Source organism: Myxine glutinosa, chromosome 6, assembly GCF_964187855.1.
Source record: "Myxine glutinosa chromosome 6, kmMyxGlut1.1, whole genome shotgun sequence".
NCBI lineage: Eukaryota > Metazoa > Chordata > Myxini > Myxiniformes > Myxinidae > Myxine > Myxine glutinosa.
Window position 1 is genome coordinate 139,817,483 of NC_136266.1, and position 14,152 is coordinate 139,831,634.

The window sequence follows — 14,152 nt, forward strand, 5'->3', positions numbered from 1 at the left end:
CAGCACAGGGGGACCGCGAGGGAAAGACAGCACAGGGGGGCCGCGAGGGAAAGACAGCACAGGGGGACCACGAGGGAAAGACAGTAGAGGGGGACCGCGAGGGAAAGACAGCACAGGGGGACCACGAGGGAAAGAGAGTACAGGGGGACCACAAGGGAAAGACAGCACAGGGGGACCGCGATGGAAAGACAGCACAGGGGGACCGCGAGGGAAAGACAGCACAGGGGGACCGCGAGGGAAAGACAGCACAGGGGGACCACGAGGGAAAGACAGTACAGGGGGACTGCAAGGGAAAGACAGCACAGGGGGACCACGAGGGAAAAAGAGTACAGGGGGACCACGAGGGAAAGACAGCACAGGGGGACCGCGAGGGAAAGACAGTACAGGGGGACCACGAGGGAAAGACAGCACAGGGGGACCATGAGGAAAAGAGAGTACAGGGGGACCACGAGGGAAAGACAGCACAGGGGGACCACGAGGGAAAGACAGCACAGGGGGACCGTGAGGGAAAGACAGCACAGGGGGACCGTGAGGGAAAGACAGTACAGGGGGACCACGAGGGAAAGACAGCACAGGGGGACCGCGAGGGAAAGACAGCACAGGGGGACCACGAGGGAAAGACAGCACAGGGGGACCATGAGGGAAAGACAGTACAGGGGGACCGGGAGGGAAAGACAGCACAGGGGGACCACGAGGGAAAGACAGCACAGGGGGACCATGAGGGAAAGACAGCACAGGGGGACCACGAGGGAAAGACAGTACAGGGGGACCACGAGGGAAAGACATCACAGGGGGACCACGAGGGAAAGACAGCACAGGGGGACCGTGAGGGAAAGACAGCACAGGGGGACCGCGAGGGAAAGACAGTACAGGGAGACCGCGAGGGAAAGACAGCACCGGGGGATCGCGAGGGAAAGACAGCACAGGGGGACCATGAGGGAAAGACAGCACAGGGGGACCGCGAGGGAAAGACAGCACAGGGGGACCACGAGGGAAAGACAGTACAGGGGGACCGCGAGGGAAAGACAGCACAGGGGGACCGTGAGGGAAAGACAGCACAGGGGGACCACGAGGGAAAGACAGCACAGGGGGACCCCGAGGGAAAGACAGTAACGGGGGACCACGAGGGAAAGACAGCACAGGGGGACCGTGAGGGAAAGCCAGCACAGGGGGACCGCGAGGGAAAGACAGCACAGGGGGACCGCGAGGGAAAGACAGTACAGGGGGACCGCGAGGGAAAGACAGCACAGGGGGACCGTGAGGGAAAGACAGTACAGGGGGACCACGAGGGAAAGACAGCACAGGGGGACCACGACGGAAAGACAGCACAGGGGGACCACGAGGGAAAGACAGCACAGGGGGACCGCGAGATAGAAAGACAGCACAGGGGGACCACGAGGGAAAGACAGCACAGGGGGACCACGACGGAAAGACAGCACAGGGGGACCACGAGGGAAAGACAGCACAGGGGGACCGCGAGATAGAAAGACAGCACAGGGGGACCACGAGGGAAAGACAGTACAGGGGGACCACGAGGGAAAGACAGCACAGGGGGACCGTGAGGGAAAGACAGCACAGGGGGACCACGAGGGAAAGACAGCACAGGGGGACCACGATGGAAAGACAGCACAGGGGGACCGTGAGGGAAAGACAGCACAGGGCAGCCGCGAGGGAAAGACAGCACAGGGGGACCACGATGGAAAGACAGCACAGGGGGACCGTGAGGGAAAGACAGCACAGGGGGACCACGAGGGAAAGACAGCACAGGGGGACCATGACAGAAAGACAGCACAGGGGGACAACGAGGGAAAGACAGCACAGGGGGACCGCGAGGGAAAGACAGCACAGGGGGACCACGAGGGAAAGACAGTACAGGGGGACCACGAGGGAAAGACAGCACTGGGGGACCGTGAGGGAAAGACAGCACAGGGGGACCGCGAGGGAAAGACAGCACAGGGGGACCACGAGGGAAAGACAGTACAGGGGGACCGCGAGGGAAAGACAGCACAGGGGGACCGTGAGGGAAAGACAGCACAGGGGGACCACGAGGGAAAGACAGCACAGGGGGACCCCGAGGGAGAGACAGCACAGGGGGGCCACGATGGAAAGACAGCACAGGGGGACCGTGAGGGAAAGACAGCACAGGGGGACCACGAGGGAAAGAAAGCACAGGGGGACCACGAGGGAAAGACAGCACAGGGGGACCGCGAGGGAAAGACAGTACAGGGGGACCGCGAGGGAAAGACAGCACAGGGGGACCACGAGGGAAAGACAGCACAGGGGGACCATGAGGGAAAGACAGCACAGGGGGACCATGAGGGAAAGACAGCACAGGGGGACCATGACAGAAAGACAGCACAGGGGGACCACGAGGGAAAGACAGTACAGGGGGACCACGAGGGAAAGACAGCACTGGGGGACCGTGAGGGAAAGACAGCACAGGGGGACCACGAGGGAAAGACAGCACAGGGGGACCCCGAGAGAAAGACAGCACAGGGGGACCACGATGGAAAGACAGCACAGGGGGACCGTGAGGGAAAGACAGCACAGGGGGACCACGAGGGAAAGACAGCACAGGGGGACCATGAGGGAAAGACAGCACAGGGGGACCACGATGGAAAGACAGCACAGGGGGACCGCGAGGGAAAGACAGCACAGGGGGACCACGAGGGAAAGACAGTACAGGGGGACTGCGAGGGAAAGACAGCACAGGGGGACCGCGAGGGAAAGACAGTACAGGGGGACCGTGAGGGAAAGACAGTACAGGGGGACCGTGAGGGAAAGACAGCACAGGGGGACCGCGAGGGAAAGACAGCACAGGGGGACCGCGGGGGAAAGACAGTACAGGGGGACCGTGAGGGAAAGACAGCACAGGGGGACCACGAGGGAAAGACAGCACAGGGGGACCACGAGGGAAAGACAGCACAGGGGGACCACGAGGGAAAGACAGCACAGGGGGACCACGAGGAAAAGACAGCACAGGGGGACCGCGAGGGAAAGACAGCACAGGGGGACCACGAGGGAAAGACAGCAGAGGGGGACCACGATGGAAAGACAGCAGAGGGGGACCACGATGGAAAGACAGCACAGGGGGACCGCGAGGGAAAGACAGCACAGGGGGGCCGCGAGGGAAAGACAGCACAGGGGGACCACAAGGGAAAGACAGTACAGGGGGACCGCGAGGGAAAGACAGCACAGGGGGACCACGAGGGAAAGAGAGTACAGGGGGACCACAAGGGAAAGACAGCACAGGGGGACCGCGATGGAAAGACAGCACAGGGGGACCGCGAGGGAAAGACAGCACAGGGGGACCGCGAGGGAAAGACAGCACAGGGGGACCACGAGCTAAAGACAGTACAGGGGGACTGCGAGGGAAAGACAGCACAGGGGGACCACGAGGGAAAAAGAGTACAGGGGGACCACGAGGGAAAGACAGCACAGGGGGACCGCGAGGGAAAGATAGTACAGGGGGACCACGAGGGAAAGACAGCACAGGGGGACCATGAGGAAAAGAGAGTACAGGGGACCACGAGGGAAAGACAGCACAGGGGGACCACGAGGGAAAGACAGCACAGGGGGACCGTGAGGGAAAGACAGCACAGGGGGACCGTGAGGGAAAGACAGTACAGGGGGACCACGAGGGAAAGACAGCACAGGGGGACCGCGAGGGAAAGACAGCACAGGGGGACCACGAGGGAAAGACAGCACAGGGGGACCATGAGGGAAAGACAGTACAGGGGGACCGGGAGGGAAAGACAGCACAGGGGGACCACGATGGAAAGACAGCACAGGGGGACCGTGAGGGAAAGACAGCACAGGGGGACCACGAGGGAAAGACAGCACAGGGGGACCACGAGGGAAAGACAGCACTGGGGGACCGTGAGGGAAAGACAGCACAGGGGGACCACGAGGGAAAGACAGCACAGGGGGACTCCGAGAGAAAGACAGCACAGGGGGACCACGATGGAAAGACAGCACAGGGGGACCGTGAGGGAAAGACAGCACAGGGGGACCACGAGGGAAAGACAGCACAGGGGGACCACGATGGAAAGACAGCACAGGGGGACCGCGAGGGAAAGACAGCACAGGGGGACCACGAGGGAAAGACAGTACAGGGGGACTGCGAGGGAAAGACAGCACAGGGGGACCGCGAGGGAAAGACAGTACAGGGGGACCGTGAGGGAAAGACAGCAGAGGGGGACCACGATGGAAAGACAGCAGAGGGGGACCACGATGGAAAGACAGCACAGGGGGACCGCGAGGGAAAGACAGCACAGGGGGGCCGCGAGGGAAAGACAGCACAGGGGGACCACGAGGGAAAGACAGTACAGGGGGACCGCGAGGGAAAGACAGCACAGGGGGAACACGAGGGAAAGAGAGTACAGGGGGACCACAAGGGAAAGACAGCACAGGGGGACCGCGATGGAAAGACAGCACAGGGGGACCGCGAGGGAAAGACAGCACAGGGGGACCGCGAGGGAAAGACAGCACAGGGGGACCACGAGGGAAAGACAGTACAGGGGGACTGCGAGGGAAAGACAGCACAGGGGGACCACGAGGGGAAAAGAGGACAGGGGGACCACGAGGGAAAGACAGCACAGGGGGACCGCGAGGGAAAGACAGTACAGGGGGACCACGAGGGAAAGACAGCACAGGGGGACCATGAGGAAAAGAGAGTACAGGGGGACCACGAGGGAAAGACAGCACAGGGGGACCACGAGGGAAAGACAGCACAGGGGGACCGTGAGGGAAAGACAGCACAGGGGGACCGTGAGGGAAAGACAGTACAGGGGGACCACGAGGGAAAGACAGCACAGGGGGACCGCGAGGGAAAGACAGCACAGGGGGACCACGAGGGAAAGACAGCACAGGGGGACCATGAGGGAAAGACAGTACAGGGGGACCGGGAGGGAAAGACAGCACAGGGGGACCACGAGGGAAAGACAGCACAGGGGGACCATGAGGGAAAGACAGCACAGGGGGACCATGAGGGAAAGACAGTACAGGGGGACCACGAGGGAAAGACATCACAGGGGGACCACGAGGGAAAGACAGCACAGGGGGACCGTGAGGGAAAGACAGCACAGGGGGACCGCGAGGGAAAGACAGTACAGGGGGACCACGAGGGAAAGACAGCACAGGGGGACCGCGAGGGAAAGACAGCACAGGGGGACCATGAGGGAAAGACAGCACAGGGGGACCGCGAGGGAAAGACAGCACAGGGGGACCACGAGGGAAAGACAGTACAGGGGGACCGCGAGGGAAAGACAGCACAGGGGGACCGTGAGGGAAAGACAGCACAGGGGGACCACGAGGGAAAGACAGCACAGGGGGACCCCGAGGGAAAGACAGTACAGGGGGACCGCGAGGGAAAGACAGCACAGGGGGACCGCGAGGGAAAGACAGCACAGGGGGACCGCGAGGGAAAGACAGCACAGGGGGACCGTGAGGGAAAGACAGTACAGGGGGACCGCGAGGGAAAGACAGCACAGGGGGACCGTGAGGGAAAGACAGTACAGGGGGACCGCGAGGGAAAGACAGCACAGGGGGACCACGAGGGAAAGACAGCACAGGGGGACCACGACGGAAAGACAGCACAGGGGGACCACGAGGGAAAGACAGCACAGGGGGACCGCGAGAGAGAAAGACAGCACAGGGGGACCACGAGGGAAAGACAGTACAGGGGGACCACGAGGGAAAGACAGCACAGGGGGACCGTGAGGGAAAGACAGCACAGGGGGACCACGAGGGAAAGACAGCACAGGGGGACCACGATGGAAAGACAGCACAGGGGGACCGTGAGGGAAAGACAGCACAGGGGGACCGCGAGGGAAAGACAGCACAGGGGGACCACGATGGAAAGACAGCACAGGGGGACCGTGAGGGAAAGACAGCACAGGGGGACCACGAGGGAAAGAAAGCACAGGGGGACCACGAGGGAAAGACAGCACAGGGGGACCGCGAGGGAAAGACAGTACAGGGGGACCGCGAGGGAAAGACAGCACAGGGGGACCACGAGGGAAAGACAGCACAGGGGGACCATGAGGGAAAGACAGCACAGGGGGACCATGAGGGAAAGACAGCACAGGGGGACCATGACAGAAAGACAGCACAGGGGGACAACGAGGGAAAGACAGCACAGGGGGACCGCGAGGGAAAGACAGCACAGGGGGACCACGAGGGAAAGACAGTACAGGGGGACCAAGAGGGAAAGACAGCACTGGGGGACCGTGAGGGAAAGACAGCACAGGGGGACCACGAGGGAAAGACAGCACAGGGGGACCCCGAGAGAAAGACAGCACAGGGGGACCACGATGGAAAGACAGCACAGGGGGACCGTGAGGGAAAGACAGCACAGGGGGACCACGAGGGAAAGACAGCACAGGGGGACCATGAGGGAAAGACAGCACAGGGGGACCATGAGGGAAAGACAGCACAGGGGGACCGCGAGGGAAAGACAGCACAGGGGGGCCGCGAGGGAAAGACAGCACAGGGGGACCACGAGGGAAAGACAGTAGAGGGGGACCGCGAGGGAAAGACAGCACAGGGGGACCACGAGGGAAAGACAGCACAGGGGGACCACGAGGGAAAGAGAGTACAGGGGGACCACAAGGGAAAGACAGCACAGGGGGACCACGATGGAAAGACAGCACAGGGGGACCGCGAGGGAAAGACAGCACAGGGGGACCGCGAGGGAAAGACAGCACAGGGGGACCACGAGGGAAAGACAGTACAGGGGGACTGCAAGGGAAAGACAGCACAGGGGGACCACGAGGGAAAAAGAGTACAGGGGGACCACGAGGGAAAGACAGCACAGGGGGACCGCGAGGGAAAGACAGTACAGGGGGACCACGAGGGAAAGACAGCACAGGGGGACCATGAGGAAAAGAGAGTACAGGGGGACCACGAGGGAAAGACAGCACAGGGGGACCACGAGGGAAAGACAGCACAGGGGGACCGTGAGGGAAAGACAGCACAGGGGGACCGTGAGGGAAAGACAGTACAGGGGGACCACGAGGGAAAGACAGCACAGGGGGACCGCGAGGGAAAGACAGCACAGGGGGACCACGAGGGAAAGACAGCACAGGGGGACCATGAGGGAAAGACAGTACAGGGGGACCGGGAGGGAAAGACAGCACAGGGGGACCACGAGGGAAAGACAGCACAGGGGGACCATGAGGGAAAGACAGCACAGGGGGACCACGAGGGAAAGACAGTACAGGGGGACCACGAGGGAAAGACATCACAGGGGGACCACGAGGGAAAGACAGCACAGGGGTACCGTGAGGGAAAGACAGCACAGGGGGACCGCGAGGGAAAGACAGTACAGGGAGACCGCGAGGGAAAGACAGCACAGGGGGATCGCGAGGGAAAGACAGCACAGGGGGACCATGAGGGAAAGACAGCACAGGGGGACCGCGAGGGAAAGACAGCACAGGGGGACCACGAGGGAAAGACAGTACAGGGGGACCGCGAGGGAAAGACAGCACAGGGGGACCGTGAGGGAAAGACAGCACGGGGGGACCACGAGGGAAAGACAGCACAGGGGGACCCCGAGGGAAAGACAGTAACGGGGGACCACGAGGGAAAGACAGCACAGGGGGACCGTGAGGGAAAGCCAGCACAGGGGGACCGCGAGGGAAAGACAGCACAGGGGGACCGCGAGGGAAAGACAGTACAGGGGGACCGCGAGGGAAAGACAGCACAGGGGGACCGTGAGGGAAAGACAGTACAGGGGGACCACGAGGGAAAGACAGCACAGGGGGACCACGACGGAAAGACAGCACAGGGGGACCACGAGGGAAAGACAGCACAGGGGGACCGCGAGATAGAAAGACAGCACAGGGGGACCACGAGGGAAAGACAGCACAGGGGGACCACGACGGAAAGACAGCACAGGGGGACCACGAGGGAAAGACAGCACAGGGGGACCGCGAGATAGAAAGACAGCACAGGGGGACCACGAGGGAAAGACAGTACAGGGGGACCACGAGGGAAAGACAGCACAGGGGGACCGTGAGGGAAAGACAGCACAGGGGGACCACGAGGGAAAGACAGCACAGGGGGACCACGATGGAAAGACAGCACAGGGGGACCGTGAGGGAAAGACAGCACAGGGCGGCCGCGAGGGAAAGACAGCACAGGGGGACCACGATGGAAAGACAGCACAGGGGGACCGTGAGGGAAAGACAGCACAGGGGGACCACGAGGGAAAGACAGCACAGGGGGACCATGACAGAAAGACAGCACAGGGGGACAACGAGGGAAAGACAGCACAGGGGGACCGCGAGGGAAAGACAGCACAGGGGGACCACGAGGGAAAGACAGTACAGGGGGACCACGAGGGAAAGACAGCACTGGGGGACCGTGAGGGAAAGACAGCACAGGGGGACCGCGAGGGAAAGACAGCACAGGGGGACCACGAGGGAAAGACAGTACAGGGGGACCGCGAGGGAAAGACAGCACAGGGGGACCGTGAGGGAAAGACAGCACAGGGGGACCACGAGGGAAAGACAGCACAGGGGGACCCCGAGGGAGAGACAGCACAGGGGGGCCACGATGGAAAGACAGCACAGGGGGACCGTGAGGGAAAGACAGCACAGGGGGACCACGAGGGAAAGAAAGCACAGGGGGACCACGAGGGAAAGACAGCACAGGGGGACCGCGAGGGAAAGACAGTACAGGGGGACCGCGAGGGAAAGACAGCACAGGGGGACCACGAGGGAAAGACAGCACAGGGGGACCATGAGGGAAAGACAGCACAGGGGGACCATGAGGGAAAGACAGCACAGGGGGACCATGACAGAAAGACAGCACAGGGGGACCACGAGGGAAAGACAGTACAGGGGGACCACGAGGGAAAGACAGCACTGGGGGACCGTGAGGGAAAGACAGCACAGGGGGACCACGAGGGAAAGACAGCACAGGGGGACCCCGAGAGAAAGACAGCACAGGGGGACCACGATGGAAAGACAGCACAGGGGGACCGTGAGGGAAAGACAGCACAGGGGGACCACGAGGGAAAGACAGCACAGGGGGACCATGAGGGAAAGACAGCACAGGGGGACCACGATGGAAAGACAGCACAGGGGGACCGCGAGGGAAAGACAGCACAGGGGGACCACGAGGGAAAGACAGTACAGGGGGACTGCGAGGGAAAGACAGCACAGGGGGACCGCGAGGGAAAGACAGTACAGGGGGACCGTGAGGGAAAGACAGTACAGGGGGACCGTGAGGGAAAGACAGCACAGGGGGACCGCGAGGGAAAGACAGCACAGGGGGACCGCGGGGGAAAGACAGTACAGGGGGACCGTGAGGGAAAGACAGCACAGGGGGACCACGAGGGAAAGACAGCACAGGGGGACCACGAGGGAAAGACAGCACAGGGGGACCACGAGGGAAAGACAGCACAGGGGGACCACGAGGAAAAGACAGCACAGGGGGACCGCGAGGGAAAGACAGCACAGGGGGACCACGAGGGAAAGACAGCAGAGGGGGACCACGATGGAAAGACAGCAGAGGGGGACCACGATGGAAAGACAGCACAGGGGGACCGCGAGGGAAAGACAGCACAGGGGGGCCGCGAGGGAAAGACAGCACAGGGGGACCACAAGGGAAAGACAGTACAGGGGGACCGCGAGGGAAAGACAGCACAGGGGGACCACGAGGGAAAGAGAGTACAGGGGGACCACAAGGGAAAGACAGCACAGGGGGACCGCGATGGAAAGACAGCACAGGGGGACCGCGAGGGAAAGACAGCACAGGGGGACCGCGAGGGAAAGACAGCACAGGGGGACCACGAGCTAAAGACAGTACAGGGGGACTGCGAGGGAAAGACAGCACAGGGGGACCACGAGGGAAAAAGAGTACAGGGGGACCACGAGGGAAAGACAGCACAGGGGGACCGCGAGGGAAAGATAGTACAGGGGGACCACGAGGGAAAGACAGCACAGGGGGACCATGAGGAAAAGAGAGTACAGGGGACCACGAGGGAAAGACAGCACAGGGGGACCACGAGGGAAAGACAGCACAGGGGGACCGTGAGGGAAAGACAGCACAGGGGGACCGTGAGGGAAAGACAGTACAGGGGGACCACGAGGGAAAGACAGCACAGGGGGACCGCGAGGGAAAGACAGCACAGGGGGACCACGAGGGAAAGACAGCACAGGGGGACCATGAGGGAAAGACAGTACAGGGGGACCGGGAGGGAAAGACAGCACAGGGGGACCACGATGGAAAGACAGCACAGGGGGACCGTGAGGGAAAGACAGCACAGGGGGACCACGAGGGAAAGACAGCACAGGGGGACCACGAGGGAAAGACAGCACTGGGGGACCGTGAGGGAAAGACAGCACAGGGGGACCACGAGGGAAAGACAGCACAGGGGGACTCCGAGAGAAAGACAGCACAGGGGGACCACGATGGAAAGACAGCACAGGGGGACCGTGAGGGAAAGACAGCACAGGGGGACCACGAGGGAAAGACAGCACAGGGGGACCACGATGGAAAGACAGCACAGGGGGACCGCGAGGGAAAGACAGCACAGGGGGACCACGAGGGAAAGACAGTACAGGGGGACTGCGAGGGAAAGACAGCACAGGGGGACCGCGAGGGAAAGACAGTACAGGGGGACCGTGAGGGAAAGACAGTACAGGGGGACCGTGAGGGAAAGACAGCACAGCGGGACCGCGAGGGAAAGACAGCACAGGGGGACCGCGGGGGAAAGACAGTACAGGGGGACCGTGAGGGAAAGACAGCACAGGGGGACCACGAGGGAAAGACAGCACAGGGGGACCACGAGGGAAAGACAGCACAGGGGGACCACGAGGGAAAGACAGCACAGGGGGACCACGAGGAAAAGACAGCACAGGGGGACCGCGAGGGAAAGACAGCACAGGGGGACCACGAGGGAAAGACAGCAGAGGGGGACCACGATGGAAAGACAGCAGAGGGGGACCACGATGGAAAGACAGCACAGGGGGACCGCGAGGGAAAGACAGCACAGGGGGGCCGCGAGGGAAAGACAGCACAGGGGGACCACGAGGGAAAGACAGTACAGGGGGACCGCGAGGGAAAGACAGCACAGGGGGAACACGAGGGAAAGAGAGTACAGGGGGACCACAAGGGAAAGACAGCACAGGGGGACCGCGATGGAAAGACAGCACAGGGGGACCGCGAGGGAAAGACAGCACAGGGGGACCACGAGGGAAAGACAGTACAGGGGGACTGCGAGGGAAAGACAGCACAGGGGGACCACGAGGGGAAAAGAGGACAGGGGGACCACGAGGGAAAGACAGCACAGGGGGACCGCGAGGGAAAGACAGTACAGGGGGACCACGAGGGAAAGACAGCACAGGGGGACCATGAGGAAAAGAGAGTACAGGGGGACCACGAGGGAAAGACAGCACAGGGGGACCACGAGGGAAAGACAGCACAGGGGGACCGTGAGGGAAAGACAGCACAGGGGGACCGTGAGGGAAAGACAGTACAGGGGGACCGCGAGGGAAAGACAGCACAGGGGGACCACGAGGGAAAGACAGCACAGGGGGACCATGAGGGAAAGACAGTACAGGGGGACCGGGAGGGAAAGACAGCACAGGGGGACCACGAGGGAAAGACAGCACAGGGGGACCATGAGGGAAAGACAGCACAGGGGGACCATGAGGGAAAGACAGTACAGGGGGACCACGAGGGAAAGACATCACAGGGGGACCACGAGGGAAAGACAGCACAGGGGGACCGTGAGGGAAAGACAGCACAGGGGGACCGCGAGGGAAAGACAGTACAGGGGGACCACGAGGGAAAGACAGCACAGGGGGACCGCGAGGGAAAGACAGCACAGGGGGACCATGAGGGAAAGACAGCACAGGGGGACCGCGAGGGAAAGACAGCACAGGGGGACCACGAGGGAAAGACAGTACAGGGAGACTGCGAGGGAAAGACAGCACAGGGGGACCGTGAGGGAAAGACAGCACAGGGGGACCACGAGGGAAAGACAGCACAGGGGGACCCCGAGGGAAAGACAGTACAGGGGGACCGCGAGGGAAAGACAGCACAGGGGGACCGCGAGGGAAAGACAGCACAGGGGGACCGCGAGGGAAAGACAGCACAGGGGGACCGTGAGGGAAAGACAGTACAGGGGGACCGCGAGGGAAAGACAGCACAGGGGGACCGTGAGGGAAAGACAGTACAGGGGGACCGCGAGGGAAAGACAGCACAGGGGGACCACGAGGGAAAGACAGCACAGGGGGACCACGACGGAAAGACAGCACAGGGGGACCACGAGGGAAAGACAGCACAGGGGGACCGCGAGAGAGAAAGACAGCACAGGGGGACCACGAGGGAAAGACAGTACAGGGGGACCACGAGGGAAAGACAGCACAGGGGGACCGTGAGGGAAAGACAGCACAGGGGGACCACGAGGGAAAGACAGCACAGGGGGACCACGATGGAAAGACAGCACAGGGGGACCGTGAGGGAAAGACAGCACAGGGGGACCGCGAGGGAAAGACAGCACAGGGGGACCACGATGGAAAGACAGCACAGGGGGACCGTGAGGGAAAGACAGCACAGGGGGACCACGAGGGAAAGAAAGCACAGGGGGACCACGAGGGAAAGACAGCACAGGGGGACCGCGAGGGAAAGACAGTACAGGGGGACCGCGAGGGAAAGACAGCACAGGGGGACCACGAGGGAAAGACAGCACAGGGGGACCATGAGGGAAAGACAGCACAGGGGGACCATGAGGGAAAGACAGCACAGGGGGACCATGACAGAAAGACAGCACAGGGGGACAACGAGGGAAAGACAGCACAGGGGGACCGCGAGGGAAAGACAGCACAGGGGGACCACGAGGGAAAGACAGTACAGGGGGACCAAGAGGGAAAGACAGCACTGGGGGACCGTGAGGGAAAGACAGCACAGGGGGACCACGAGGGAAAGACAGCACAGGGGGACCCCGAGAGAAAGACAGCACAGGGGGACCACGATGGAAAGACAGCACAGGGGGACCGTGAGGGAAAGACAGCACAGGGGGACCACGAGGGAAAGACAGCACAGGGGGACCATGAGGGAAAGACAGCACAGGGGGACCATGAGGGAAAGACAGCACAGGGGGACCACGATGGAAAGACAGCACAGGGGGACCGCGAGGGAAAGACAGCACAGGGGGACCACGAGGGAAAGACAGTACAGGGGGACTGCGAGGGAAAGACAGCACAGGGGGACCGTGAGGGAAAGACAGTACAGGGGGACCATGAGGGAAAGACAGTACAGGGGGACCGTGAGGGAAAGACAGCACAGGGGGACCGCGAGGGAAAGACAGCACAGGGGGACCGCGGGGGAAAGACAGTACAGGGGGACCGTGAGGGAAAGACAGCACAGGGGGACCACGAGGGAAAGACAGCACAGGGGGACCACGAGGGAAAGACAGCACAGGGGGACCACGAGGAAAAGACAGCACAGGGGGACCGCGAGGGAAAGACAGCACAGGGGGACCACGAGGGAAAGACAGCAGACAGGGACCACGATGGAAAGACAGCAGAGGGGGACCACGATGGAAAGACAGCACAGGGGGACCGCGAGGGAAAGACAGCACAGGGGGGCCGCGAGGGAAAGACAGCACAGGGGGACCACGAGGGAAAGACAGTACAGGGGGACCGCGAGGGAAAGACAGCACAGGGGGACCACGACGGAAAGAGAGTACAGGGGGACCACAATGGAAAGACAGCACAGGGGGACTGCGATGGAAAGACAGCACAGGGGGACCGCGAGGGAAAAACAGCACAGGGGGACCGCGAGGGAAAGACAGCACAGGGGGACCACGAGGGAAAGACAGTACAGGGGGACCGCGAGGGAAAGACAGCACAGGGGGACCACGAGGGAAAAAGAGTACAGGGGGACCACGAGGGAAAGACAGCACAGGGGGACCGCGAGGGAAAGACAGTACAGGGGGACCACGAGGGAAAGACAGCACAGGGGGACCATGAGGAAAAGAGAGTACAGGGGGACCACGAGGGAAAGACAGCACAGGGGGACCACGAGGGAAAGACAGCACAGGGGGACCATGAGGGAAAGACAGCACAGGGGGACCGTGAGGGAAAGACAGTACAGGGGGACCACGAGGGAAAGACAGCACAGGGGGACCGCGAGG